This window comes from Habropoda laboriosa, unplaced genomic scaffold, assembly GCF_001263275.1.
Source record: "Habropoda laboriosa isolate 0110345459 unplaced genomic scaffold, ASM126327v1 scaffold2566, whole genome shotgun sequence".
Taxonomy (NCBI): Eukaryota; Metazoa; Arthropoda; class Insecta; order Hymenoptera; family Apidae; genus Habropoda; species Habropoda laboriosa.
Window position 1 is genome coordinate 16,761 of NW_017102690.1, and position 10,759 is coordinate 27,519.

A 10,759-nucleotide genomic window follows, 5' to 3' on the forward strand; every position below is an offset into this window, starting at 1 on the left:
ATAGCCTGGGGGTAGGGTCCTTTCTTATAGAGGCGGACATTCTCGCAGACCGGCCGATTAAGTCAAGTCCCCCGTTCCTTTGGCGCCACGTACCACTTCTCTACAGTGGGTCGTTGCAACGCCAAGAGTTTACTGTATGGGACCCCACAGCGTATTTTACGCTGCGGGGCGCTTGGGACCTCGGAAACGTCAACTCCCGTACCACAGCCAATGGATAAAGTCGGCTGCGGCCCCAAGGGGGGGGGGGGGTAGATAGGGACAGTGAGAATCTCGTTAATCCATTCATGCGCGTCAGTAATTAGACGTTGTTTATTTAAGTCAATATACAAATATATAAAAAAATTCTGTTATATTCCATTTAAAGGCTCCTTGCGGAGAACTTTTATTCTATATAGCCACCCGGCGCCTCTATAACCTGCTCGATTCTTGCCCTAAAGCGCGAGCACGCTGACTTCAATTGGTCGCGTTTCATAGCCGTGAACTCTGCCTCGATAGCAGCTCGCAGGGAGTTGACGTTGGGGTGCCTGCACTTGTTCGTGTGTCTCTCGATTATGCCCCACATGTAGTAGTTCAGTGGGTTTAGGTTGGGACTGTTAGGAGGCCAGAAATCCTTCGACCAAAACATGTCGACATTTTCAGAGAGCCAATTTTGAACAAAAGATGACTCGTGTGAGCAGGTGCGCCATCTTGTTGAAATAAATGCGGCCTTCCAGAAGCTATAGTCTCCATCCACGGCTTTATTACTGTCTTCAGGACCTCCAAATAAACCTCCTTTGTGACTGTTTCGCCTTTTTGGAAGAAGTGCGGCGGCATGACATCGCCTTCACTTGAGACGACGCTCAAAACGTGAACACTGGCTGGAAATTTGGTTTTGCCCACAACAGGGACATCCTCGGGATTGTGGGCAAGCCAACGGTCGTTCCTCCGGTTCACTTTGGCATGCGCAGTGAAAATTTTCTCATCAGAAAAAAATCTAATGTGGCCAGCAGCTTCGTGTTTTAATGAACACAGAAGCAAATTATAACGGGCAAGTCTTTTAAGCTTGGCGGCCTCGGAGATCATCTGACGGACTTTGAGAACGTAGGAGGCATATCTAAGATCCTCTTGAGCGATTCGACGGACGATCGTTTTACTCACCCCCAAGACGGAGGCCAATTTTCGAAGTGAAGTCCCCGGATCTTCCAAAATCATGTCTTGGACCCTTTGAATGATTTCTGGCGTCCTTGTTGATTTTTCCTTAACCTGAACTTTTCTCGCCGGAGAAGGAGAACCCTTCTCGAACCCCTCTGAGGCTGCGTATCTCTTCGCAACGTCGTATATCGTCGATCTCGGGTACCCAAAGAATTTTATAATTTCGACCGGCGTTCTCCCGGCGCAAAGGCTTTCTATAATCGCCGCTCTTCTATTGTATTCCGCGCTTGGCTTGACGAGCTCTGACATTTTGAGGTTATAGAAGTCTTATTGACATATTCAACTAACTTCAGCGCCAATTAGCACCAACCTCTGAATACTAATATGGTGGGAAATTTAAATTCAATTCTGTGCGGATTCTAACGGCGCACCCGGTATATATATATAAAACATACATTTATTGTCCCTGAGAGAGCAGGCAGCACTCAACCGCGAAAAAAAAAAGAAATTGACGCTAAAACTTAAAGAATCATAAGAGATCCTAATAGAGAAAGGAGAGAACGAGTAAAGTAATAACTATAGGAAGTAAGAATGAAGGAGGACAAAATAGGTGACTAGATCTCATTGGCCGGACTCTCAAGAGAGAGCGGTATATTAAAACAAGTGTTGAATTCTTGTTCAAAAAGACGAGCCTAGTAGGGTTTGAGTACTTCCCTGGGAGGAAAGGGAGCGTCCAAGGTATCATCGATAATAGCACTGATACAACTGCCAGGCTTCTTGGTAAACAGCGTTTGTGTCCTGGCGTATTCGCTCCTGCGCATCTTGCGTCTAGAGAGGTTATCAGGTGTTGTCCTAGCCTTCATAGGTGTGATATTGGTACCATCCTTAAAGGGTAGAATCTGAAGGAGGTAAATGCCAACCTCTGCTTTGATTTCCTCTTTAGACCAAGTGGTGATATTGTTGCAGATGCGAGAAAGTACGTCGGCGGCAAAACTACTTAGTCGTAGGGGTGGCAGTTCAGGAATGAACTCTTTAATTTTGCAGACGTTCTGCGACAGGGTGCCATGCAAGATGGACGCATCGTGTTCTGGGATCACTTCGAGCTCCTCGATGAATCGCTTGACATTGTCTTTATAGCCGGCCCGTCTACGCTGGTCTTTAATAGCTTCAATGGTTCTTTTTGGAAAAGCATCGGCCAGAAGCTGGTTGACTAGACGGTGTTACGTCCGGGATTCCGATTAAGGAATTCGGTGATATAGCTGTCGCTATCTCGTCCGGTCGTCACAGAAACAATCTTTGCTTCCCACGCAACGCGTACGTCTGCGTCTGAAAGCGGGACTGCGATTTGTCGTCTTGGCTTGTAGACTCCGCATATCTTGTTCTCTGAGGTCGGCGCTTCTGGAATGCTGATCGTGGATCGTAAGTCGTGATGCAGTGGAGAAGTGGTTCAGGATGTTTAATAACGTTGAACGTATGTGATGTATAAATATATATATATTGTACTTGAGACTGGATACAGAGTTATTGTCGTTTGATATAGTAACACTTTGGAATTATAACGTCGGATCGCGGTGGTCAAAGTAGGCTCTCGGGTGAGCACTACCGACGTGAGCACAGGCTGGCTGTGCTCTCGCTAACTGAATTCTGCTCTCTTGATTCTCTGTGGCTTATTTTATACTATTGTGTTGTTGGTGCGGGATTCGCGGGGATACAGAGTGGCGTGTGAATATTATTGCTATGGTCTTGTTTAGTCTGAGGAGATTAGATTAGGAGAGGAGTTCGGTTCGGGTGTTATGGGAAAGTGAGGAGTTGAATCGCACGACGGATGTTATTGGGAGATAACGAATCTGAGACGAACGGAGGATGTTTATAGGAAGGAGTGGAATTTGGTCTGGGTGTTATTGGAAGATTAGGAGTTGGTTCGGATGAAGGATGTTTACAGGAAGATAAGGAGTCTGAGTCGAGCTGAGGATGTTTATAAGATAGGAGTGGAATTTGCTGTGTCTTGAGTGTGCCGGTGTCTGCTTATATGACTAATGATTATATCTCTTATGAACGATGGTTATACGTCTTATGAATAATCGTTATATACGTCTTATGAATAATTGTTATATACGTCTTATGAATAATGGTTATACGCTAATTCAATCGTCGGTGTAGCCGACGTCACAACGGTGACCATCTTTAACGAGGAGGGCTTCTTTCCTCACCATTCGGAGCAATTCTTCCTCAGACCACCGTACCTTGACAGAGGCCGATATGATCTGGCTGTCCCTAAAGTCCGGATGAGCTACTTTAACATGGACACCCAAACTCCTCATGGTTGAGAAAGATATCTCGCAACCGGTATCCGGGCAGGGAACTTGGATAGCAGAAGAAGAAGAAGGTTGAGAAGTAGAAGTAGAAGAAATTGAAGAGGAAGGTTGAGAGGTAGAAGTAGAAGAAGTTGAAGCGGAAGATTGAGACGCGGAAGTATTACGGGTTAAAATACGATTAACTGGAGCGGCAGATTCAGAGGGCTCACCGCGAGACTTATTCCTAGATTCATGTTCATCCGAGGCATTCTTTTTAGGATTTCGACTAGTTAAATAAGGGCCGAGAGGTTTGACAGCCCGCAAGGCCCTGAGTCGTCGCAACACATTCTGCCACGTTGCCTGATTACTCAGGACGATATCGTAACCAATGAGGTTCTACCGAGGTGCGATTATTGCTAGTTACAGACATGACCTGCCGTCGTAAACAAAGTCGTGTTAAGAATCACGTTGACTAAGCGTATTTCCTAATACAGTGGGTGTAGAAAGTATTCGTACACTGCTCAATTTGGAATAAAACTTTGTGAAATTGTAGTTTATTAACTAGTTTTTTATAAACAATGAATTTATACATATTCTTGAAAATCTTTACAATAGATATAATGAAACAAAAAATTAGTTGTTTGAATAAATTACAAAATTAACAAGGAAAAGCAAAAAATCGACAGAAATATGAAAGCAACATGTATTCGTACAATTTCTACATTTGTAAAAGTTCATCAAAAAACGTAATTTAAGCTAATTTTACAATAAAAAGAGAACTAAAGTAAGCATGTAATTAATACTTCGTGGGATTTCCTTTTGATTTTATAATTGCTGCAACTCTTCTAGGCATTGAATTAACTAATTTCGATGTTAATTGAGGTGGGATCTTGTTCCATTCCTCCATGATCGCTTTTTTTAAGTCTTCTTTACAGGAAATTTGATGTTTTCTAATTTTTACGTTCCACGTAATCCCACAGATGTTCTATTGGGTTGATATCTGGAGATTGCGGAGGAGTTTTTAGATACGCTGGTGTATTATACAATATCCACATTCTCGTATTGTACGCAGTGTGCTTTGTATCGTTGTCGTGCATAAAAATAAAATGATCTTTTATACCCATTTTTTCTGCACTGGAAGAAAGATTGCACTTTAAAATATCAATATAGACCCGATGGTTCATTATTCCGTCAATAAATTTTAATGTGCCAACACCAGCTGCACTCATGCAGCCCCAAACAAGTACGGAACCTCCACCGTGTTTCACTGTAGGCCGTAAGTTTTCTGGTTCCAGTTCTTCATTTTTTTTTCTCCAAATAGTACAGTGTCTATCAGACCCGAAAATATTAAATTTACTCTCGTCAGTAAAAATAATTCTATTCCAATACTCCATTGATCTATTAATATTATTATTTGCGAATTCCAATCTTTTCTTTCTATTCGCTTCATTTATAAAATATTTCCTACGGGCCACTCGGCCATGATACCCTTGATTTCGCAAAAAACTACGCACAGTGCTAGCAGATAGATCGATATTTAAATTATTATTAAGGTGTTCGACTATTTTTATTGGACTTATTTTTGGATTTTGCTTTATCATCCTAATGATAATCCGTCCAGTGTACTGATTAATTTTTCGTGGACGTCCACTTCTTGAGTTATTTTGCAACTTCTTTCTTAATCCGTACCTATCAATTATATTTTGTATAGTAGATTGAGGTCTGTTTATAATCCGCAATATTTCTGCTAAACTTTTACACTGATTATGCAAATTAATAACAATTTTTCTTTCTTCTATCGTAGTTTCCGCACGTTTTCGTCCCATTTTTCAACAATAATATTCAATCGTACCAAATTTTGAGCTCTACTGATGCTGATAACGCTTCCAACCATACTGATGAGGTCAGTTATAACTAAGAATCAATGATGTGATGTGTTTACCTTTAAACTCTCTTGTAAATAGTTCGAAATAAGAACTGTACGAATACTTGTTGCTTTCATATTTCTGTCGATTTTTTGCTTTTCCTTGTTAATTTTGTAATTTATTCAAACAACTAATTTTTTGTTTCATTATATCTATTGTAAAGATTTTCAAGAATATGTATACATTCATTGTTTATAAAAAAACTAGTTAATAAACTACAATTTCACAAAGTTTTATTCCAAATTGAGCAGTGTACGAATACTTTCTGCACCCACTGTAGAAGATTATTAATTTGAAGATATCTCAGTAATTATTCATTTGAAGTCCCACTTTGTGTAATACTTTTTTACGCAAAATTTGATGACTTATCCGAATTCGAAAAAAAATATTAGACATTCTATTTAAAAAACTGAAGGTGACCGTAATATCTCAATAAAAAAGCAAAGTAATAAAAAACAGATTAGAGCACTGTATGTCCCCCTAGATACCATGCAACTTTTGTTTGTAACATGTTTCGTACAACGAATACCTTACGAGTTATTTGAGGTCGTCATGTTAGGAGACTCACCCTGTATAACTTACAAGTCAACTCTTGTTTTACCCGTCGGGTTTTAGAGAGAGAAAATGTCGTCGATAATCGGCTAACTTCGAGATTGTAGCGCATTGTCTCTGTCGCACGGCTTGTCTCGCAAGCTGTGTAGGATGGGCATCAGAGATGTGTACATATCAGACAGACGGGCAACTAGGAATAGTTATGCGGTCGACCAGTCGACCGCGGTCGACGCTTTGGCCACCCTTGGTCTAGGGGCTTCAGGCCTCGCCGTCTTCGGATCTTCCTGGTAATAGCGTCTCGGTGACGCTGATTGCCAGTTGTTGCGGTTTGGAGGAGGTGTATACTGTTACGTTCCGGAACGGGTGTTTAGAATACTTGCGATTTTTTCCCGGTGTGTATCTCTTCCAATCTTTCTGCCCAAGTGGTACGTACGTTCAGATATGGCAGGGGACTGCGATCTGCTGCTACCGCTGCGTCGATGATGGTGATATGTATCTGTCTCCTCCTTTATTTTGTTCTGCAGAATCTAAGTTCTCAGTAACAATATCCTCATCTGATGAAGATTCTACATCTATTATTCTTCTTCTCTTTTTACGATTCGTTAATTTGTTGTTCTTAGCGGAATTATCTTCATCCTCTGAATCTAAGATTATTCTTCTGTTTATATTCATGGGCTTTATTTCTGTGTGAATTTGTTTACAATTAAATAAAATAAATATTTTCAATTGTCATAAAATAATATTGATTTACCATTTGTTCTTACCTATATCACTATTTGATGTTAATATGAAGTTATCCATTTTAGGAAAAAAATAGAATAAGTTAATTTAATCTAGTAACTCTTGACACGTAATATAAAACAAATGTAAAACAAATGTAAAATAACAGGCTACTGATCGGCAACTATCTGCTAAGCCACCTACCTCTGTTAATTGGACTTACACCACTTTCATAATCGATGATTATGCAATTTCATTTACCGACCAATTTTAAATTGTACAAAACATGGAAATTTTTTAAGAAATTAAACATGGACTAGTTATACATAAAAAATTTACATTAAATTAAGCATGAATTACGTGATCTCATTTTTTTCAAAAATGGACTTACACCACTTTCAAAATAAACGATCCATATATGGTCTTAATCTTAACTTAATACTAAACTTCAACGTCGTCGCTCGACGTCACACCTCCCTTCCCGGAAAAACAATTTTATCGCAGATAAAATTGTTTCCTTTGGGGTCTGTGTATGGTGATGTGGTTAGTGGAGTATGTGTGATTAACGGTCGTATAATTATATACTTAAAAATATGTTCGCAGTTTCAGCGTCTCTAGGGGTGGGTGGGTGAGTGTCTGTAGGGAAGGGGGGGGGGGGAATCTTATGCGCAGTGATATACTGAAGGAGGGGAGGTTGAGTTCTGTTATCACGTTGTACAGGGATCTAAGGGATTCGACTAGGTCGTCGGGGGAAATCGTGTGGTCGTGTGTTGGCTTGACGGGCAAGATTATTAGGTGGTGCGCTCCAACGTTTGATAATTTTGCGCGTTCAATAACAGCGTCGCGGGGTACGTGGAGCTTATCGAGTGCTGCAAGGTCTGTCACGCCGTTATCTATTGGCTGGCCGTCCAGTGATGCGAAGCAGACTAAATTGTCCTTTCTCATCACGAGTATGTCCCCTGTTTGTATAAAGGTTCGTCGGTTGGTAGGTGCGTCTCGCGAATGTGTAGGGGCTCTGTCTGTACGGCGTTCGCTTGTCGTAGTGGTGTTGGAATTTGATCGTTGAGGCGGAGTATATGTTTGCGGAGGCTCGCGGGATGTGGAAGGTGTAGGCGGGGGAGATCGCTCTTCGCGTGGCATTCTTGATGAGAATAGGGCCGTGTCCGAGGAGTCGGAGTGGACGGGAAATACGGGAGCAGGATTTCTAGATAACGCGTCGGCGTTTAAATTTGATTTTCCCGGTTTGTATATGACCTTGTATTCGTATTCTGCTAGTTTCAGACGCCAACGGAGTAGCCGCGATGTCGGGTCTTTTACTGACGTGACCCATACTAGGGGACGATGGTCCGTGATAAGGTTGAACTGTTTCCCGTAAATATAGGATCGGAAATGCTGCATGGCGTACACGATCGCGAGGCACTCCTTCTCGATGGTTGAGTAGTTTAATTCCTCACCTTGGAGCAGCCTAGAGGCGTATGCGATGGGTCTGTCTTTCCCAATTTCGCCCTGGCTTAATATGGCTCCGATCGCATACCCGGACGCGTCGGTTGTTATATTGAATGGTTGCACGAAGTCGGGATATTGCAGTACTGGCTCTGTCAACAGCGCTTCGCGGAGCGAGCAGAAGGCGCGCTCCCGATCTTTGCCCCACACGAACTTGGTGTCCTTGCGTAGGAGGGAGGTTAGTGGTTTAGAAGTTTGGGAGAATTTGTCGATAAACCTTCGATAGTATCCGGCTAACCCAAGGAACTCCCTCACATTTTTCACCGATTTTGGTGTCGGGAAGTTCTTTACTGCGGAGACCTTCTGCGGGCAAGGTTTTACGCCATCCTCCGAGATGACGTGCCCGAGGTATGCCACCTCCCTATGCGCAAACCGGCATTTCGAGGGCTGGAGTTTCAGGCCCGCGTCGCGCAACCTTGTGGCTAGTTTGTTAAATTTTGTTTTGTGCTCTTGCAACGAGCTTGCATAAATTACTATGTCATCCAGGTACACAAAAAGTTCTGTGCCCTGGAGGCCCATTAATACGGCGTCCATAAGTCGTTGGAAGGTTGCGGGAGCGTTCCTGAGTCCGAACGGCATGCGTGTAAACTCGTAATGGCCATAGGGGGTGGAAAAAGCTGTTTTCTCGGCGTCAGCCTCCTCCATGCCAATTTGGTGGAACCCACTGGCCAGATCGAACACGCTGAAGTATTTAGCGCTACCGAGCTGATCCAGAATTTTGTTAATACTGGGTAGCGGGTAGGCGTCATGTATTGATTTTTCATTGAGCCCACGGTAGTCTATTACCATGCGCCATCGTTTCTGGCCGTTCTCATCGGCCTTTTTGGGTACAATCTACAAGGGTGAGTTATACGGGGATGTTGAAGGGCGTACTATGTCATTTTCCAAAAGTACCTTCATTTGTTTATTGATTTCAGCCTTGTGGATTGGTGGATATCTGTACTGTTTTACGTTTATAGGAGTTGGATTGGAAGTCACGATTTTATGCTTCACGATGTTCGTTCTGGTCAGTGAGTCGCCAGGTAAATGGAATATGTCGTAGTTGTGTGAAACTAACTCGCGAGTATGAGCGAGTTCTTCTTCGTTGAGGTGGTTTGTTTTTATAAGTTCTAAAATTTCATTAGTTCTCTTTGTAGGAGTACGGGACTTCATCGCGTTTACGCGTGATTCGGCGGATACAGTGGATTTAGCGGATACAGTGGATTCAGTGGATACAGTGGTTTTAGCAGATACAGTGGATTCAGTGGATACAGTGGATTCGGCGTTATAAATTCCGTTGATTTCGAGTATTTGTATGCTTGGCATGGGGAAGACTACGGTCTCGGAGGATGTGTTTACACATTTTATGAAAGCCGTGCCGTTGTTCTGCCTGATTAGGCAGTCGAGCGTGATGACGCCCGGCGCAAGGGTGACTCGTGGTACATAACCGACGGTCGGGCCCGTGGCTGTTACCGGAATGCAGGCCACGGTACGGCCTTCTACGCATACCTCACGCTGATTTTGGGAGAAAAATGGAATCGCAATGTCGTTCCATATGACGCTATTCTTGGTGTAGGAAATAGTGGCCTGATTACGTAAAAATGTGGAGCCCAAGATTCCCTCCACATTTATGGGGAACGAATCCGGGACTACATGGAATTTAAGAGGCTTTTTGTACAGCGTTAGATATGCGGATCCTAGGGTGGAAACCCGTTCGTGGGTTACTCCTCGAATGCTTAATTTTTCATACCTGTCAATACGCGTGTCCTCTTTTAAGGCGGATATTTTCACCAGGTTGGGCTCTGCGCCCGTGTCGACCATGAATGGGGTCGGTTTAGTGAGCTCGGGGGCGTTGATGAGGATAAGCGGAGTGAACCACTCCTCTAAGTCGATGCGGTGGAGTTGGGCTCTTCTTCCTTCTTTTCCTGAACGTCGATCTTCTTGACTTCCGGGGCGCGGTTCAGGAGGGGCCGGAGGTCTTTCTCGTTTCCCTGTTGTCTGCTTTCATTATAGGCTCGCTTGCGGCACTCATGAACGTCATGCCCAATATTCTTGCAGTAGGAGCATGACCGTGGTGGCTCATTTCGTTGTGAAGCGCGCGGGGGTTCACGGTACTCACGTCGAGGAGCCGCGTAAGGGTTACCGTAGCGTCTCGGCGTTTCGGTTACTTGGCTGTACGTTGGCCGTGTCGGCTCTGGTCTTATTGTTCTCGGCTCCTCACGGTAGTAAGGCCTGGGCGACGTGGAGCGCCATGAATCTCGCTGTGGAGGCGGCGTGTACGCCCTTTTCTCTTCCCGTCGTTCGGGTGTCTTGTCTCGCTGGGCGAACTGAACGTTGCGTTGTTCAATGGGTTGCCGCACATACCGTACTTTGTCGAGTTCCAGCTGCTTGAAAGCTGAGATTGCTTCATCGAAGACCACGTTGGCAGGCCTGTCCCTCATGGAGCCGAGCTCCATTCGGATTTCCCGCGTTAGACCATTAATGAAGCTATTAATGGTCAGACTCCCGATCTCTGACAGATCGGTGTGGTGGCGGTTGCAATCAATGATTGCTTCGCGGAGATCCTTGACTCTGCTGATATAGTCAAGGATGTGTTCGTTGGCCTTCATGTAGGTGTTGGCGATGGCGCCGCGGTAGTGGTCCACAGTGTGTTGT